The following is a 21188-nucleotide window of genomic DNA, read 5'->3' on the forward strand; positions in this document are numbered from 1 at the left end:
AGAAAATTACAGCTTCAAAGAACAGCCGAATCCAAACCCTCCCATGCTTCTTCCCCTTCCCCCAGCTCTGCACTGCTCTCCCACCTCCAAATCAAGCCCTGGAGCTTCTAAAGTGGAGATCAACAATCCCCAAAATCCTAGTCTAGGTCTATTAAACCTGGGTGAAGAAGCCGTAAGAGAGAGAAGTAAAGGCTGTCTTGGAAACAAAATGCGCCCCCACCTGTCCTTTTGTCAAACCCTTTTCTCGAGTTCAGCTAAGAGTTAGAAAGAGGACTTTCCCTAGGTGTTCCACTAGGTTCAAGGGGCGCAGGAGTTGCCTGCTCTCTTCTCCAATTCCTTTTCTTCCTCTCCACCCACCCCCACCCCAAGTTCAAGGCTTGAGTCTTTGCAGCCCCGACATAACTAGCACCGCCTTATTTGGTCATGCAACTCCACACCGTCAATTAGATCAAAACGTTCACCGAGAGCTCCCCCCCCCCACCCCCCCGTTAAGTAGGTCATTCTCTTTATTTCCCACTTGTATTATTTTTGTCTAATTCTTCTTCTGAAAAATAACCAGATGTAAGGAGACGACCATTCTAAGAGAATCTGTTATTCTTAGGATTGCTTCTAACTTGTAGGTGTCTTTCAAGGAGAAGGAAATGGCTTAGGATATATAACTGTTTTGAAGTCTAGCCGATTCCAAAAAGAAGACAACCCTCTCTCCTCCCTCCCTCCTCCCTTACCCTCTCTTCTTTAGGCAATTATATTTCACCCTGTCTTAAACTGCAGCCGTGACTAATGTCCAAAGGATAAAGTTGTGTACTTTTAACAGGATTTAATCCAGAATTTTAAAAGTTCCTCCCTTCCTTTGGAATGGATCCCAAACCTCTCCTCCTCTGTCCTTCCCCCTTTTAGAAACTGCTGGATAATACTTAAATGACCCCTTGGAAAAATGAGTTGTCCTGAGCTAATAAAGTACCAGATAAGTAGCAATGTGATGGAAGGCATTTTTTCCCAGATAAAATTTTTCAGTTTTGCCATGCAATATAAAGTGGTAAATCTTGAGATCTTTCTATTTCTTCTTTTCAAGGCCATAAGAAATGATCATGGTGAAGGCAAGCAGGTGGGGAATTTTTTTGTACTTTTATACTTATTTCTGAATCCATCTGATTTGCTGCCTGTTTGAAGATTCCATAGGGCTGACACCTTTCAGAATGTGCATGGCTATATAATAGGGAGTACAGTCTGGAGAATGCAACAGGAGACTCATGTTGGATTAGAACAGGGCCCTCACTGGAATATTTTTTCTCCATGAGCAAATGAGGAAGTGCATGTTTAAGATGATAGTTTATCCCTATTCTAATAATAGGCACATAAGAATCAGTTTAACACCACAGAACAAAATATGTATAGCATTATATAGAACAAAACAAAGGTAAACCATAATTATAGCAGCTGTGCTATCTTTAGTCTTTTAAATTGTTATAAAACTCATAGCTAGTTAAGGGAGATCTTTTATGTATCTAATGGTTAATTATTAAAAATAACACTTTCCTCTTGGCTTTTCATTAATGAAAATTTTTCTCAATCTCAGAGCTTTTTTTTTTTTTTCAGGGGGGGAGAAATTAAAGTATAGCCAATCATTTCAATCATTAGGTAGATATTAGTGGGGAAATTCAATGGTTTTTTTGTTTGTTTGTTTTTAAACCCTAACCTTCTGTCTTAGAATTGATAGTATGGGTATTGGCTAGGCAATTGGAGTTAAGTGACTTGCCCAGGGTCATACAGACAGGAAGTTCTGGTTTTGAACCCAGGACTGCCAGTCTTTAAATCTGTTTCTCTATCCACTGAGCCCACCTAGCTGCCCTAGGAATTCAATATTTTTGTAGGCATGATTTAATATATTGTTTTTCCATAGAAGCAGATTGTAGTTTGGCCATTATTAAACACATTTATTAAGGCCCTATTGTATGTTGTGTGTGGGTGTGTGTGTTAGAGGTGGGGTGGTAGAGCATTTAGGAACACAGTACTTGTCCTCTAAAAACATGTAGTCTTTTGGATGCAGCAATGATTTGAATGTAGTAGGACTATGTTCCAGTCCTACCTCTGACACTTACTAGTGGGATAATACTGAGCAAATTACTTTACTTCTCAGTGCTTCAAGGCAACTATATAAGACTATAAATTGTATTTTAGTGTTGTTCTGCACTGATAGAGTGAGCTTCCTTCCTGGAAGCTACTTATACCAAAATCACAGGTCTGCCTTTTTCCTTCTTTTCCTTTGCTTTGCTTTGCTTTCCTTTCCTTAAAAAAAAAAGTCTGCTTTTTAAAAAATATGGGAAAAGATTTAGAACCTATATTAGACAACTGTATGAAATAAATGAATATTTTATTAACAATAGAATGCATGCTCTTTGAAGGCAGGATGTATCATTTCACTTTTTGACAAAGAAAACATTTCCAATATCTAGTGCAATGCCTTTCACCTAGGAGGTGCTTGATAAATTGTCGAATTGCATGGCATTCCAAAGTTTAAGCACATATAGTGGTGATGGTGTGAGAAAAGAGAATCCTGCCAGATTTATGTTGTATGGGGGTATTTCCTTTTTTGGAAGACTTACTGGTTTATTGAAAAAGGGTCTGGGCTGGCAATCAGGAAACTTGAGTCCTAATATCACTACTGCACAATCTAGCTGGACAAGATAGTTTGGCGAGCCATTTAATCTCTCTGGACCTCAGTTTCTTTTTTTTTTTTTTGTAAAATGGGAATGGGAGATTGGATAGGTTTCAGAGGGATCATAATTGGATGAAAAAAAAGTATGTCTATTTTACTAATCTCTTATTTCCATAAATTATTGAAAAAAAATATTGTGAGGAGGGATCTGAAGGCTTCAACAGACTGCTACAGTGGTCTATAACACACACAAAAGATTATGAACCCCTGGACTAGATTTTTTTCTAGTTCAAAAATTCTATGATGATTTTTGATATAATGAATGCTGCCCCCTTTTTCATATTAGCTTCCATTAGGCTGCTTATAGATTGCCACATATGAACTTCAGATTATATTGAGAAAGTTAAAAAACACACACACACAAACGATACCCTGTCAAGCATTATTAAGTAGTGTAACACCATACAAGCAGAGTAAAATGTCACAACTAAAGAGTGAAAGCCCAATTAACATGAGGGTAAAGCAGAGAGGTCTCTGAATCAAGTAATAGACAATTAAATGACTCATGAGCCAGAGCTTCTGAGAACCTGTGAGAAAAAGATTTAAGGCCTAAAAACTTGCCTCTGAAAGATCAAGGCTGGTAGAATTTTAAAATTTCCATATTGTGGAAACTTCTGAGCACATGAAAATAGACTAAAATGATTCTTTAACGCCCTTGCCACAGTGAGGAGGCAATTGTGGTAAAGGCCTTTTGCAGCCTGCCTGGGAAAGTTAAGACATGATTTTTCCTTTGTGCAGGGTAGATCATGTGATTGGCAAGCAGAAGAATGAAGTAAGATTTCCTTATAAACCTAGTATGGATAACTAAGAGCCTGAAACCTGACCTGAAAGAAAGACTATGTTAAATTAGAGGTTATACCATAGAAGTTGATCCATGACAAAACCTTAGCTGATCTTAGATTTCTGATTCTACTGCTTAGCAGCATTTTACAAGGAAATCTCTGTCTCTCTGTCCCTTTCTGTCTCACACACTCACCAGAAAATAAAGTTGTAAATACTGTTATTCCTCCTAAAAATATTGTTTTGTTTACCTAGCTAGATATTTTCATGTTGTAAGAGTAGGTTGCAAAGGAAAAGATGGTATATTGAAAGAAGAGGTGATTGACAGCCAGAGATCATTGGTATAGAGGATCATCAGAGAGAAGAACTGATCTGGAGGAGCTCCAAAAGGAATTCTGGGTTTTTATTTTCATGTTTACCTAGCTCTCTCTCTCTCTCTCTCTCTCTCTCTCTCTCTCTCTCTCTCTCTCTTTCTTTCTCTCTTTCTCTCTCTCTTTCTTTCTTTCTCTCTTTCTTTCTCTCTCTCTCTCTCTCTCTCTCTCTCTTTCTTTCTCTCTTTCTCTCTCTCTTTCTTTCTTTCTCTCTTTCTTTCTTCTCTCTCTCTCTCTCTCTCTCTCTCTCTCTCTCTCTCTCTATATATATATATATATATATATATATATATATATATATATTTCCTCCCCCCGGTAGTATGTAAGTTCCTCAAGGAGTCACAGTGGATGGAATAATGGATTAGAATCAGAAGCATCTGAGTTCAAATCTAGCTTCAGACCTTGGGCAAACCACTTAACCTCTGTACCCTCAGTTTCCTCATTTGTAAACTGGAGAAAATAGTAGCTCATATCTCCCAGGGGTGTTGTGAGGATCAAATGAGTTAATATTTGTTAAGTGCTTAGCACAATATCTGGCATAGAGTAGGTGCTATATAAATATTTTGTATTTATTGTCTTTGATTTCCTTCAATTTAACACAATACCTGGTCCATAGTAAGAACTTAAGAGTTACTTGTCAAATTGAAATCAATGGGAAAATATTTTAATATGATTCTAGATAAATATGGGAATGTCTTTCTTTGGGTTTATAGTTACATTGGCTTAGAAAGCGCCTACACTGTTTACTTTTTTGTGTCTGATTCATTTCTCTTCTAGGGGCAGCTAGGTAGTACAATGGATAGAATGCTGGGCCTGGAGTCAGGAAGACTTATTTCCCTGAATTCAAATCCAACCTCAGACACTCACTAGTTGTGTGGCCCTGACCAATTCACTTAATCCTGTTTGCCTTGGTTTCCTTCATCTGTCAAATGAGCTGGAGAAGGAAATGGCAAACCAGTCCAGGTTGCCAAAATGCCAAATGGGGCATGAAGAGTTGAAGGGGAATGAAAAATTATTTTTAAGTGCTTGGTCAAGACTATTCAAAATAATTCAGGGAATGTGTTATCATAGCATTTTTTCTCTATAGGACCTGACTTTTTAGCCATCTAGTTTATGTCTAGATGAGGAGTAGTTGGTCAAATACACATTCTTTTCCACACATCCCTCAAAGCATCAGGTTCTAGGATTTCCCTTATTCTAAGTTTCCAAGTAGAAGCTGGATAATCACTTGTCAGGAATATCATGGAAGAAATTTCTGTTTGGGTGAATTAGATGGTATTTCTAATTTAGAGAATCTTTACTTTTTTTTTTTTAACCCTTACTTTCCATCTTGGAGTCAATTTTATGTATTGGCTCCAAGGCAGAAGAGTGGTAAGGGCTAGGCAATGGGGGTCAAGTGACTTGCCCAGGGTCACACAGCTGGGAAGTGTCTGAGGCCAAATTTGAACCTAGGACCTCCTGTTTCTAGGCCTGGCTCTCAATCTACTGAGCTACTCAGCTGTCCCCCCCCCCCCAATCTTTACTTTCTTATTTAATTCCCAGAGTCACTATCATTCAATGTCTGAAATCTGTTTCTCTAGGATGGGAAAAACATAGATATACAAGGAATAATAGTGGGCATAGAAAGTTCTTAGAAGGAAAGAAAGTTGGTAGTACAATAAAGAGCTTGCTTACTTGGAGTTTTATCAAGGCACCTACTGAGGTTTTGGTGACATCTAGTATGGGAGTGTTCATTTGCCAAAAGACTAATATCACAAAGGCGAGGAAAGGATCAGGTTCTTGTCAGTACAGGTAAGGCCAGGATACAATGCTGCTCTTGACCTTAGTATCTTAGTATCATAGATTAAGAGCTTCAGTGACCTTAGAAATCACTCAGCCAGTTGAAGAAACTAAAATATCCAATGAGGCGGTGATTTACCCAACCTGAAATAGTAAGGACTAGTGCCTAAGACAAGGTTTAAACCCAATTATTCAGAGACTAAATTTGTAACTCTTTCCTCTGCTCCACACTTGTCTTCCCACGCAAGAAGAGCTATAGGTACTTCCTTCCCAACAGGAGCTATTATATCAATTGGTAAATCCTAATGAACACTTATGATGTTCCAGTGCATATTTACATTTGAGGTGTGGGAGTGAGCATTAAAGGGAGTAACTCTCCTCTTCCTAGCAGTAACAGGATTGTCAAGGTGGCAAAATAGTCAGTTCTGAAGTGCCCCAGGAAATGCTTAGATTACAGAATCATAGAATCTTAGGTTGGAATCACCTTATTCATCATCTAGTCCAATTTCTCAAAAGAATAAATCCCGGTGTATCCCAGAGAAGTGGTAATCCAGCATCTACTTGAAGAAAGATCCTATTGTGAGGGGAAATCATTATCTCACTCCATCCAGCACCCCCACCAGCTCATTCCTTAATAATAGCTTTTGTGAATAGACCTGCCTGGTTAATAAGAGCTATATGTACATGGAGAAGATAGCAAACCTCAGAATAAGTGAAAAAAAGCATTTGTTGGGGGTGGGGAAAAGACAAGGAGAAATAAGAGAGTCTGAAGAATGTGGGTGAACTGTAAATGAGCCAAAGGGATGGAAGTTGTTCTCAAGCTGGTGCAATTAGCTTAGAGGATTTCAGAAGTAATTGTAGAGTTGAAGCTAAAAGCACATATTGTGGGAGATATCACTTCAACACTGTAATATATTTGCTCCTCAGCTGCATTTCTGGAGGGGCCGACAAGCTGTTTAGACACACACTTTTTCAACAAGTGGAAAGAGTATAGTTGAAGCAAAGGGGCAGAAAAACAGCTGTGCTCTGACACACTAATGTATGGGATCTTTAGCAGCACTCTGCCTAAAGGAAAAACAGATAAGTTCTCATTTAACTCAATATTAGTAAAGAAGAGGTCATTTAAGTATGTGCTTTGAAGACATTGAATGTGAAGAAATAGGAATCCCTCAGAGATGTTTCCTGTTTGTCTTCTTTGTTAACGTTCAGATGTCAATGCATTTTAGATAGTTGCTATGTTAAAGTCTATATACCATATGAAAAATAATTTCTGTATCATAAATATGCAAAACATGGAGTATTATGGAATTCATGATAAATAGTTCACTTCAATAAAGCAAGAGGCTAATTACAGTAAAATAAGCAGCAAGGTGGCACAATGTATAGAGAAAGCACTGGGCTTAGAATTGAGGAGATTCTTCTTCCTGATTTCACATCTGGCCTCAGATGTTTACTAGCTGTGTCCTGGGCAAGTCACTTAATCCTATTTACCTCAGTTTCCTCATCCGTAAAATGAGCCAGAGAAGGGAATGGCAAACTACTCCAATATCTTTGCCAAGAAAACCCCAACTGGGGTCCCAGAGAGTTGGATATGACTGAATAATGATTCAACAACAATAAAAAATATGGTAACATTATTTTTTTCAAAGGAACTGTACTATTTATAGGTACTAGGTAAGAAATAGACAAAGTAGGTTCTCTGTAGCCAATAACTATTTCATTAGTATGCTGTGTTAAATGGATTTGATGCAAAATAAGTTTTTCTCAATGATCTGAGCCTTTGTAAACTGTCTTATGTGATGGCAGATTCAGCTACAAATAATTTACTGCTATGGCATTATTATTTCAGTGTTATTCCTTAATGTGCAAATTAAGGATTTAAGAGTTGTTTTCATCGCTATAATTGGGATAAACTACATTTTTGTATATATTCAGAAATTGAAATAATCTTGCCCCTCTTTTGGAATCTGCATTAGTTTCAGATATTACAAAAGGTCTAAATAAGAAACTAGGTATAAAGGACTTTCTTAAAAGCCACTTTTCATTTTTAAAATGGATTTTGCAGAACTGCATACTCCAATTTAAGACAACAGTAAGTGGGCAGTGTATACCCTCTGATCTGATCTTCAGTTGATCCCCAGGAGCTGGGGAGAGGGTAGATATAGGAGATGAGAAGAAACCAGGCTGTTCAATTCTCATGGGGATATGGAGGCAGCAGAACAATAAGAAGTTTTATAAATCCCATCTCTCCTTTTCCCAAATAGCTCCTTCTTGCTTCTTTCCCTTTCTCTTTTTCTTTCTCATACTGCTTCCTCCTTGTTTTATTTTTACCCTCTCCCTTCTAGCCTGTTCCCTGGCTGTTCTTGAATTTGCTCAATGATAATGAATTATTTTGAAATATTATCATCTTATCTTTTATCTCTTCTTCACTTAGATCTTTATGAGAGTTCAGATCTTCACAGGGTTGAACAAATACCTGTTGAATTTAGGCCATGTAGCTATCCAGTTAACATGACTGAGCATTTTTTCTGGCTGACCTCCTTGCTTGGAACACTCTCCTCTGCTCAGACCACTGGCTTTTTAAAATCCTATCTAAAACTCTTGGAAGCCTTCCCCAACGTCTCTTAATTCTAGTGACTTCTCTCTGTTTATTATTTTCTACTTGTCCTTTGGTAGCTTGTTTTGTATAGATTTGCCTTCACATTGTTCTCCCTCTTAGATTAGTAAGCATTGTTTTTTGCCTCTTTTTGTATACCCAGTGCTTAGCACAGTGCTTGTGCTTAATAAATACATGTTTATCAGAAGATCAGAAGGCAAAAATTGCCAGGAGGGAAGTGATAAAGTGGATAAAGTGCTGGGCTTGTAGTCAGGAAGACTCATTTTTCTGAGCTCAAATCTGTCTTCAGCTACTAGCTGTCTGTCCCTGGGCAAGTCATTTAACCCTGTTTGTTTCAGTTTCCTCATCCGTAAAACGAGGTGGAGAAGGAAATGAGAAACCACTTTAGTATTTTTGCCAAGAAAACCCCAAATGGGGTCATGAAAAGTCAGAAACAAGTGAAAAAAAATGCCTGAACAACATTGATTACTCAGGTATGTTAATAGACATTGGATGCTATTCTGGGCTTTGTGAAGCATATTCTCTTTGTCCATTGTTTGTATTCTCTAGGGGCTTAGAGTCTAAAATCAATGGCTTTGATTTAAATGAACACTTATAGGAAGTAGTCTATTACATTTTTATTAGTTTTTTTAAAGATATTTTATTTTCCCAGTTACATGTAATACCAATTTTCAATATACATTTTCCAAAATCATAAGATCCAAATTGTCTCCCTCTCTCCCTTTTCTCTCCCCACTCCTGGAGATTGTAAGCAATTTGATACAGGTTATACATGTATTTTCATGGAAATCATATTTCCATGTTGGTCATTGCTGTAAGATAATACTCATGTAAACCCAAATCTCAAAATAAAAATAAATTAAAGTGAAAATTAGTATGCTTTGATCTGTATTCTGTTTCCAACAGTTCTTTCTCTGGAGATGGATAGCACTCATTGTCCTAAGTCCTTCAGGATTGTCCTGGATCATTGTATTGCAGAGAGTAACTAAATTTTTCCCAGTTGATCTTCATATAATATTGCTGTCACCGTGTATAGTGTTCTCCTGGTTCTGCTTATTTCACTATGAATCAGTTCATTTGGTCTTTCTAGATTTTTCTGAAATCATCCGGCTCATCATTTCTTATAGCACAATAGTATTCTATCACCATCATATACCAACATTTGTTCAACCTTTCCTCAGTTGATGGGTATCCCCTCAATTTCTAATTCTTTGCCTCCCCAAAAAGAGCTACTATAATTATTTTTGTACAAATATGTCTTCCCCCTCCCACCCCTCTTTGGTCTCTTTGAGATACAGACCTAGTCATGGTATTACTTGATCAAAGGTGATGCACAGATTTATAATCCTTTGGGCATAGTTCCAAATAGCCCTCCAGAATGGTTGGATCAAATCACAACTCTACCAACAATGCTTTAATGCCCAAATTTTACCATATGCTCTCCAACATTTATCGCTGTCCTTTACTGTCATTTTGGCCAGTCTGATTGGTGTGAGATGGTACCTCGTAGTTGTTTTAATTTGCATTTCTCTATTCAAGAATAATTTAGAACATTTTTCATATGATTATTGAAAACTTTGATTTCTTGTTCTGAAAACTCTTCATATCTTTTGACCATTTGTAAATTGGGAAATGACTTGTAGTTTTAAGTTTGACTCAAGTCTATATTTATTTGAGAAACTAGAACTTCATCAGAGAGGTTTACTGTAAAAATTTTTCCTCCAGGTTGTTGTTTCTCTTCTAATCTTGGTTACATTGGTTTTGTTTGTAGAAAACCTTTTTAAATTAATCAAAATTAGTCATTTTATATCTCACAATTTTCTGTATCTCTTTTTTGGTCATAAATTCTTCCCTTCTCCATAGATCTGCCAGGTAAACTATGCTATGTTCCTTTAATTTACTTATGATATCACCCTTTATGTCTAAATCATATATCTATTTTGACTCTATCTTAGCATAGTATTCTCTACCCAGTGTCTGCCATATACTTTTCTAGTTTCCCCAGCAATTTTTGTCAAATAGTGAGTTCTTATCCCCAAAGCTGGGTTTATCAAATACTAGATTACTAAGGTAATTTATTCCTGTATTTTGTGTATCTAATCTATTCCATTGATCTACCATTCTTTCTTTGCCCATACCATGTTGTTTTGCCGATCACTGATCTATAGCATAATTTGAGATCTGGTACTGCTAGGCCTCCTTCCTTCATATATTTCCCCATTAATTATCTTGATAGTCTTGATCTTTTGTTCTTTCAGATGAATTTTGTTATTATTTTTCTATTTCTATAAAAGAATTTTGGTAGTTTGATTGTTATGGCAATGAAAAAATAAATTAATTTAGATAGTATTATCATTTTTATTACATTAGCTTGGCCTACCCATGAGCAATTAACATTTTTCTAGTTGTTTAGATCAGACTTTTATTTGTGTGAAAAGTTTTTGTAATTGTGTTCATATAATTTAGGTATTTGTCCATTTGATCTTAGACTTTAAATCTGAGGCTTAACACCTGCTAAATTCCTTTCCAAATCTAACATTTTATGTTTTTTTTGTGAAATAAAGGTATTTATGAACTATACAAGAATCATAAATGGTTCCCCAATCTATTGTGCTTTAATTACAAAACACCAGGAAATTGTTTTTGGAAGCTCCCTCTTTAGCAATATAGTGTACAATCCTGGTTTTCTTCAACCTCTCTGACTGCTATTTCTTTGCTTGTTTTTCTCCTCCTCCTTCTCCCATCCCCTAAATGAGAGTATTCTCTAAGGTTTTGTCTTAGACAGTTTTCCTCAGTTTTTTCTTTGTCTTTTTATTCCCCATCAGTGATTCTATTCACTCCCATAGCTTTAACAATCACATTTATGCAAATAGCTCCCAAATCTAAAACTTCAGCCCTGAGATCTTACTTGCTCTACATTGAAAACTGCCCGTTGGATATCTCAATCAGAATTTCCCACTGTCAATTCAGATTTAACATATATAAAACTTAACACATCACCATCCCACGATAGATAAAATTTTCATCCTGATTTTTCTCTTTTTGTTAATGATGCCAGTGTAGTTAGGGTTGAAGCTTCTAGGTCATTAAAAAAAAAAAATTCTTTCCTCTTCCTTATCCCATTAAGTCTTTTTTTTTTCATTTTCATTTTTATTGTCATGCAAAACACAATTCCCCATTGGTCACCATTAAGTATTGATTGTCCTTTCTTTGCAGTATACCTCAAAGCTTTCCCCTCTTTTCTATTACTGATGCCCTTGTCTTAGTTTAGGCTCCTCTCATTTCTAGCTTTTTGATCTGATCGAATTATCAGTCTCTTTGTGCCTGCCTTTACCCCCAAACCCTCCCCTTTTCCTGAATGTCCCTATAAATGCCATGGGTGCCACCAGTCTTATGATCATCCAGACTTGCTTCCCAGGGATCATCCTTAAATCCTCAAGCTCTCTTATCCCTATATCAAATTTTTACCAAGTCTTTGATTTTTACTTCTTATCATCTCTTCTCTCCTTTGACTGTTGCCACTTTGGTGCAGACCCTTATCACTTGCCTACACTACTCTTATAGTCTTCTGATTGATCTCCCTAACAAATCTCCTCCATTCAGCTTTTCCCCAAGAGAGATCTGACCATGTCACCATCCTTATCCCCATTCAATAAACTCCAGTGGCTCCCTATCACAACCGGAATCAAATATAAAATCCTCAGGCTATCATTCAAAGCTCTTCACTCTTAGTCCTCTCCTATCTGTGCAGTCTTTTACACCTTACTCCATAACCTACTTCCATACTCTGCTGTGACACAGCGACATTGGCCTCCTTTCTGTTCCCCCCTCAGAAATTCCATCTCCTAACCCTTTGGCATTTTCACTCACTCTCCCCTCTGCCTAGTAGGGCCTTCCGGTCCCACTCTTTGGTAGAAAGCTGCCCCAATTCCCCCTTAATGCTATTATCTTGTCTCTTGATTATACTGTTCTGCATTCTTTTGTTTGTGCTTTGTTGTTGGCATTTTATCTTCCCCATTAGACTGGGAGCTCCCTGAAAGCAGGGACTGTCTTTTCCATTTCTTCGTATGGCCAGCATTTTGCGCAGTGCCAGGCGTATAGTGGGCCCGTAACAATAACTTATGGGCTGATTGACTGCTAGTCTAGTATGAGCTATTGTACACACTGACTGCTACCAGATTACTGTTTCAGAAATATTGCTTTGATTTGTCACTTCTCTGCCACAAACTCTACAAATTGATTACTTGTGCAGTCTGGCTGCTAGAGTGTAAACGGGTAGTGGACATGGGAGCACTGAGTGAGCTTGGATTAGGGCAAAGATATGCCAGAGCCAGCTCTCATTATTAAATTTGCAGTGTGAGCATTACACCTAAAAATTGGCAAATGTACAAATAAAATACTGTTTTGTAGATTATCTAGATTTAAGTAATTGATGGAGAAAATTTTGATAATCCAAATTAAACTTAAAAGTGTGTTGTATATTCATTTTTTTGAGAACTGGTTGTAAAAAATTGACCAGTACATCCTTGGGTCAGGAATTGACGTCTTCTGTTGTTAGTTCATTGAATTGTTACCTCATGGAGGTTCATGATGTCCTAAACATGGATAGAGCTGAAATTGCTTTTTCTCTTTTTTTTTTAAAATATATTTTATTTGATCATTTCCAAGCATTATTCGTTAAAGACATAGATCATTTTCTTTTCCTCCCCCCCACCCCCCATAGCCGACGCGTAAGTCCACTGGGCATTAGATGTTTTCTTGATTTGAACCCATTGCTTTGTTGATAGTATTTGCATTAGAGTGTTCATTTAGAGTCTATCCTCTGTCATGTCCCCTCAACCTCTGTATTCAGGCAGTTGCTTTTCCTCGGTGTTTCCACTCCCATAGTTTATCCTTTGCTTATGAATGGTGTTTTTTTCTCCTGGGTCCCTGCAAGTTGTTCAGGGACATTACACCGCCCCTAATGGAGAAGTCCATTACGTTCGATTATACCACAGTGTATTAGTCTCTGTGTACAATGTTCTCCTGGTTCTGCTCCTCTCGCTCTGCATCACTTCCTGGATGCTTTTTCTCTTTTGCATAGTGCTTATTTTGGAGAAGGTTGAGAAGTCATGGGGATTGCAAAAATATCTAGTCTTCCATCTTGTTAGCTACGTGAGTCAGCCCAGTTGTCTATAAAACAAAGTCCATCTCTGTGGTTTAGCTCCATTGTACCTTCCCATCCTTCTCAGTTACTTCTTCTAAATGTGTATATAATGCTCCAGGCTGGCACACTTGCTGCTGAAGACTTTGGATCTCCAACCTGTCTCTCTTGAGTCAACTTCTTGGCTTCATTCCTCAATTAATTTCATTTTTTAAAAAAGCCAAAACAACTTTACCTTCTGTCTTAAAAATAATACTGTGTGTCCATTCTAAGGCAGAAGAGCGGTAAGGGTCAGGTAACTGGAGTGAAGTGACTTGCCCAGGGCCACATAGCTAGGAAGTATTTGAGATCAGATTTGAACCCAAGATCTACTGATTTCAGGCCTGGCAGTCTTCTACTGTGTAACCTAGCTACTCCCTCAATTAATTTCTTACAGCTTTCTAAACTGGGCACAGTGAAAGCTGCTAAGCTCCACACAGGTTTTGGGGAGACATAATTCCAGACTTAGCAAGGTCATTTCCATTCCCAGGCCCTTTCAATTTAGTTAGGGGCATGGAACAAACATCAGTCTAGAAAACATATTACACATTTTAAAATTTAATCTGCATTATTCACATTTTCTCTGTTACTTTCTTAAATTTAAAAGAATCGACAAAAAGAAACAATCTTTAGTTTTGTTCATTTCTGAGGTGCAAAAGCTCACACTGAAAATGTAATAATTTTAATTTTAATGAGAGACCATTTAACATTAGACTGTCATTAGAGCAGGCTCCAGCACACCACTGTCTTTGTATATGCACAGTCTCATTTGATCCTCATAAGAAACCATTAAGAAACATCAGCTAGGTGGTGAGGTGGATAAAGAACCAAGGCCAAAAATCAAGAAGACCTGCATCCAGTTTCAGACACTTATTAGCTTTGTGACCCAGGTCAGGTCAGTTAATCCTGTTTTCCTTAGTTTCCTCATCTGTAAAATGAGCTGAAGAAAGAAATAGCAAACCATTCTAAGTATATTTGCCAAGAAAACCCCAAAGAGTTAGACATGACTGAAAATAACTAAGCAGCAACATTAAAGGTAGAAAGATAGAAGTACAAGGTTAAAGGAATTTTTTTTCTAAAATAATTTCAATGATCAGGATCCTGGACCCTATTTATCCTCCCCCATACAGTTTTGTTACCTCCTAGCCAACGAGCCATTAGTGAGATCATCCTTGGGTCCAGCTGGGTTCTCTGTGAGACTAATGGATGGTTTCCAAATATGCAAGTGATTACTTCCTCCAAAGAAGGGTTCATGGCCACATCCTGGACACTTGATTCTTTTTGGCCTTTTATTTCTGGGAAGTCTGAGCCATCCTAAAGATAAGAAGTCATCCAGCAACAAAAAAATAACAGGTGTATTTGCAGAAATAGCATTCTTAGAGCCTTAAGATAGCTTCATCTATGTTTTCTCAGTTTTGAGATTGTGGGAGATCACCATTTCATAGTTTCCTTTTCTCACAATTAGCACACAGTGACACTCTTGGGTGTTGTCCCTTTCCTTTGCAATGCCCAGGCCTCGGTGAAGGGCACAACCCAAGCTTGACCGCTCTCATCTTCTGTTTTATGTGAGTGTGGAAGACATAACCAAATACTCTTCCTCTTGACTACAGGTCACCCAGCCTATTCCACTCTTGCCAAGTTCTGGTCTAGCTGGAAAGTGCTAAATGACTTGTTCATATCTACCCAGGCAGTAAATATCGAAGACAAGAGTTATACTGAGATCTTTCTGGATTACGAGTCTATTTCTCTTTTTACTTTTTGGCTACCTCCAGAATTGTGATTTTGGGATAAACACGTACTCCAACAATGTACCACATTATGCATCAGTAGATGCTTTTCGAAAATTGCTGTGGTGAAAAAAATTTATGATCTTGAAACCAAGCTGATGAGGTTACCTAATTACATGTTTAATAGTTTTTTTTTAATTATGGTGCAATGAAAAAGGCAATGAATTTGAATTTTTGAGACCTACATTGGATTCCTGGCTTTGCCAATTTATATTTATGTGCCTAAGATTTTTTTTCTGCAGTGTGTGTGTGTTCAACTAAATTGACTAATGAATTAGAAAACACTTATTTATTAGGTACTTACTGTGTATTAGGCATTAGAGATACAAAGAATAAAAAAACCTGGTTTCAAGATATTTATATCTGCTTTTGGGGTCCTTTCCTTGATCTAAGATTCTATGATCCTTTGAAAACTACATCTAGAGGGTTCAGCAGCTGGGTGGCTCACCAATACACAGTATTGATTCCAAGACAGAAGGTGAGGGTTAAAAAAAAAGAAAGCTACATCTAGAATAACATTGTAACCCTACACTAAATACTCTACACTAAAGACTCCAAATACAAATACAGAGTGTGTTTCACCTACCTAACTTTATTTGGAAGTATTCATTAAAAAATAATAATAATTGCAAGACTAAACAGTTGTAATGAATCCAATTAACGTAAAAATTTCAAAGTGAAAAGAAAATGCCTTATGTGGGCACCGAAGAGACATATAAGCAATTCAAATATTATATTATATACATACATACATACATACATGTGTACAAACATATGTATATATGGGCTTTTGCTATACAATTATGTACCTATATGTGAATATGTGTGTACATATTAGGGTTTTCAGTCCCCAGCTAAGGGTGTATAAGTTATATATGTATGTTATTATTCTATATTAATATATTAATATATGATTATATTTATATTATATCACTACATATTAATTATATATTATATATGAGTTTATATGTATATCTAGATATACATAAATACATACATATGTGTGAATGTGCATATATTCAGATTAATTTTATATATATTTATTCTTATTGATATATTTTATGCATATTATAAATATATTATGAATTATATAAAATGATTCTTCCATGCCACATATTAAATATGTTCTCCTAAATTAGGCCTACTGCTCTAGGGCTGTGAGTTGTTCTGTATTAATGAGCAAAACATTTCAATGGCTTCAGTTTGTTTAAAAGTAGTTGCTGTTCTAGTTTCTCCTGAATTTGAGGAACTGAATTAGCAGAAAGGACATTCTGCATATAGAGTGAATGCCCAGTTGGCAAAAAAATCCCAGAGCTCCCTCACTAGCTTCCAAGAAGAGTAAAGAGCTTAGATTTTGTCACAGAAACTGAGGTGGCAACTGTTAAATCTGGGGAGGGCAAATGTCCTTACTTTTGAATTATCAATTGAATTGAATATATAGAAAGTGTTATTTAGCTTTAATATAATTTCTTGAAAATCTCCCTTCTGTTTCTTTCCTTGTGATTTTCTTTTTGTTTAGGATGAAGAAGGAAGCTGACACTTTGAAAAGGTGCTTATTGCAGCCTATTAGACAATCAGGAAACTGGAAAGGGTCTTAGCAATCATTTCACGCTGCAATTTCATCTTACAAATTAGAAAAGTGAATCCCAGTGACTTCTTGAACGAGCTCAAAAAGACATATTTTGGGGACAGTGACTAGAAATATTTGCCAAAACACACACACACACACAAAACCCTACCCTTCTCCAAGTGATGATGATGATAATAATGAAATTCTTGTTATTTGCAAATAAGTTTTTGCTAATAGAGTTTGTTGAAATGAAATCCCACTCTTCATCAACAAATTATTTAGTAATAATAAATATTTGTTGATTGAATGCTTTAAATTCATCACATGCAGATATGTCTTTACAGAAAAGTATGCCTAGTACCATAGGAAATGCTACACAAAATACAAAATGTCTACCCTTGAAGAGTTTCTATTTTAGATAGGAAAAGAATTTAGATTAAATGATCATAAAATATAACTAGGTTTTTGATATAAGATAAATTTGTTCAACTACTGAGAAAATATAGCCAAGGATTAGCAGAAGGCAAGGGATTTTCATTTGGCACTGTAGGGATGTTCCTGGCTTTATTGAATTGAAGTAAGAGGACAATCCAAAGGAGAATATAAATATCCATTCATTAAAATTTTTATTCACATTATTTTTACATTATTTAAATATGACATTTATTTTACAAACTGTTTATATTGTTTCATTTTATGTTCCAAACGTGTGCCCTTACGGTGGGAGGAGGTGGTGAAAGATGAAAAGATTACTGTGCATCTACTGTCACAGACCTTCCTAGCTGGGGCTTCAGATCATGGTCTGGAATGCAGCGGATGACTGTCATCTTTGATGTCTAGCCAAGCTCTAAGTGCTCTACAGAGCCTACTTCAGCTGCCTTCATGACTGTTGGAACATGGCAGAGAATAAAATTTAGGTGACTGGAAAAGTAGGAGGGGACGAGGTCATGAAGGTTTTTGAATGTTAAATGGAGGATTTTGTATTTGATCCTGGAGTCAATATGGAGCCATTGGTGTTTATTGTGTGTGGGGAGATGAGATGGGAATAATCAGCCTTGCCCTTTAGGAAAATCAGTTTGGTGACTGAATAGGGGACAGAATGGAGTGAGGAGAAATTTAAGTGTAGTAAACAAACCAATCAGGTTGGACTACAGGGCAGAAAGAAGTGAAGGGTTGAAGATAAAGAAGTAAATTGAGGTCAGATTGTGCAAGTTCTTAATTGCCTTTAAAAAAAAACCCTTACTTTCCATCTTGGAATCAACACTAATATTGGTTCCAAGGCAAAAGGATGGTAAGGATTAGGTTCACATAACTAGGAAGTGACTGAGGTCAAATTTGAACTCAGGACTTCCCATCTCTAGGCCATTGAGCCTAGTGTGTCTCTAGATGTCAATGAAAATTCAGTGACAGTTTTGAGCACCAATTTAGTCAGCATCAATGCTTAGTATGGATAGGAGAAAAGAGAGAGTAGTAGAGAAGCTTGGAAACAGACATCAGTTAGGAGGTATCCTAATTGTGATCATTCACAAGGACCTGAGAAAAATCAACTTCATTTGATAGGACAAATAATATTCCATACTTATAATTATTACTTTTCTGATGAGAGGAGGGAAATATGTATCTATTCTCTAAAACCAGGAATGATTATCACAACTAATCTGAATTCAATTTTCTTTTGGTATTTCATTTAAATTGTGGTAACTTTGAATATTGTTCTCTTTAGTTTATTTTGCTTTATGTCAGTTCATACATGCCTCTGTGCTTTTATGAGTTCCTTATATTCATATTCCATATTCTACACTTTGTTCAGCCCTTACTCAATGAATGAATATCCACTGGTTTTTGCCTGGTTTTTTTCTTTTCTTTCACATAAATTATTTTAATGAATGTCTTGGAGGGCTTTTAGTTAAGATGATGATACCAAAGGTTCTAAAGGAGCTCACTTCTCTCATAAATGTTCTAGCAAAGTTCTAAAAATGTGCCAGAAGGAACAGTGATAAAGCAAACCAAAGTAAAATGACCATAAGCTCCTCTGTCTAGTCTAGGTCTTCACAAGATGACTGCTTTCAGCATCTGTAGGCAAGGGGAATGGAAATAAATCAGGGGAAATAGAAGCCATAGCACATAGACATAAAAGCCATAACAAAAGATTGGACCATAGAATCATCAGAAAAGCCCATTCTGGAGTTATGGCAGGAGACCAGGACAATGCAGTCCCCCCTCAGTACCAGCAAGAATCATTCAGGAGGCCCATTTCCAGTGCAAGTGAGGATATCCATTTGGGAATGGCTAAGAATATATCAAGAGACAAAGCCAGCTATAATTTGGGGACTGTGCAAGGATCAGAGATGGAGCCGATGATAAAATCTAAATCAAATCAACAGGAGACTGATTCAGAAGCCAAGGATTCTAGCAAAGGGTAAAATCTAGTCCTAGCCACTGAAAACCCAGACGGGAGAGGGAATAGGAACATGCACATACTAATCACTTCATCCTAGAATGCCAGGAGAAATGGAGTATGATCTCAAGTAGAGAGGCCCAACACAGAAACCAAGACTGGAGATATAAGTAAATAGAAGAAAATGTTAAACATAATAAACTCTTAAGAGTCAAGAGAAGACCAAGAGGTAATCAAAGAAGAAGAGAATATCTCCATAAATTCAAGTGAGCCTCAGAGAAAAGAATGACTTGACCACAAAGACAAGAAGAATAGCTGGAAGAGACGAAGCAAGAAGTTTAAAAAAATGAAATTAGAATCGAAATAAAGAGCTCTGAGAAGGGAAAATAAAGGAAAGAGAATAAATAAATAATGTAGAATAGAAAGTAATAATAGAGTTCCTGGAAAATAGAATGGAACAAATATAACTCAATGTTTTCATAGGACAACAAAAAATATTGGGACAAGATAAATACACTAAAAAATTAGAAGACTATGTAAGGTTTTTGCTATCAAAGACAATTGACCAGAAAAACAGATTGATGAGAGATAATTTAAGAATCACCAGACTTCCTGAAAACCATCATCAAACAAATACATTGTCACTATTTCAAAGAAAACAGCCCAGATCCTTGTACTTAAGTCATTCTTTCCCCCAATACTCTACTTGAATTTTCTATGGAGTTACTCACTTTTTGGTTTACCACTTGGGCTTCTCTGTATTACATTCAACATTTTCTTTTGTTTATGATTATCTCTTAATTGCTTCTTTACAGATCTACACACTCTATCTGGACTTCTTTTCAGCCAAATTCCACTAATCTTCTCAGCTATTTCCTTGCTAGCCACTCTGCTGACCTGCATACTCATCCCCAAGTTCCAGTTATGAAATAATAATCAAATCATCTCTGCCATGTGCTCTTAGAAAGGATGTATTAATTTATTTCTTTTTGAATCTGCCACTATTGCCCCAACTTTCTAAGCCAAAATATTCCTTTCTAGATGCCTCTTACCTATATGCGTTGTCTCCTATCAGAATAGAAACTCCTGGATGACAAGAACTTTCTTTGCTTTTATATACATATCTTCAAAACTTAAAATAGTACTTGAAACATAGTAAAATGTAAATAAATAATTTTTCATTCATTCAGAAATTCATTTATCTAGGACTCAATAAAAATAGAAAAGTTCAATTGTTAACACCTTAAAAGAAGCCCCAAATTGAAAAATCCTAGTATGTAAAATCTATGTCTTTCATATCAAAGAAAAATATGCTTCAAGTGGCCAGAAAAAAGAGTTCTAACACAAATTAGTCTTAACCATCATCACACAAGACTATGCTGCAACAATTATAAAAGAGAGGGGGGAAATCTTGAAATATGATCATCTAAAAGACATAATGTAGCAATTTACAGCCAAGAATAATTCACTTGCAAAACTGATTATAATTCTCTAGGATAAAAAAAAGTATCTTTAAAAGAATAAAAATTGGAGTTTTAAGCATTCCTAATGAAAAGACCAGACTTTGAAAATGTTTGAAATATCAACACAGGAGACAAGAGAAATATTTACCTAAAAAGACTAATGAGAGGGACAGAATGATGACAGAACACTTGCATTCCAATGGAGAAAAAGAGAAACAAGTGTTCATTCATCTTCCCCCTGGCTTATAAATTCACAGAGAATATAAAGAGAGACAAACACAGAGTTTTGTGGTGTCTTGGTCCTGTGTTGTTTGTTTTAAGAGAGGAAAGAAAAGTGAAGGGGGAAAGGATATGCCAGGGAAGAAATAAAGAAGAGAGAAGAATTTATTATGAATACTTTGGTAGAGAGGGGAGATTGCTATCTTTGACCTGATCTTTCTTGGATAATTCTGAGTCATTTTCTGAAATAGTTGTATGAATTTAAGACTCTACCAGTACTGTGTGTATCTACCTTTAGTTTCTGCA

The 21188-nt window shown here is 36.5% G+C and overlaps 1 protein-coding gene across 1 annotated transcript in view; it reads right to left on the reverse strand.

The window, feature by feature from the left end:
* The window catches only part of NPAS2 (neuronal PAS domain protein 2), a 282607-nt gene extending 282235 nt beyond the window's left edge, over window positions 1–372 (reverse strand). Inside the window, exon 1 of the mRNA XM_007501138.3 lies at window positions 221–372. The gene's annotated coding sequence lies outside the window, so the exon portion shown is untranslated. The remainder of the gene's footprint in view (window positions 1–220) is intronic.
* Between the last annotated feature and the right edge of the window lie 20816 nt (window positions 373–21188).

This window comes from Monodelphis domestica, chromosome 8, assembly GCF_027887165.1.
Source record: "Monodelphis domestica isolate mMonDom1 chromosome 8, mMonDom1.pri, whole genome shotgun sequence".
Taxonomy (NCBI): domain Eukaryota; kingdom Metazoa; phylum Chordata; class Mammalia; order Didelphimorphia; family Didelphidae; genus Monodelphis; species Monodelphis domestica.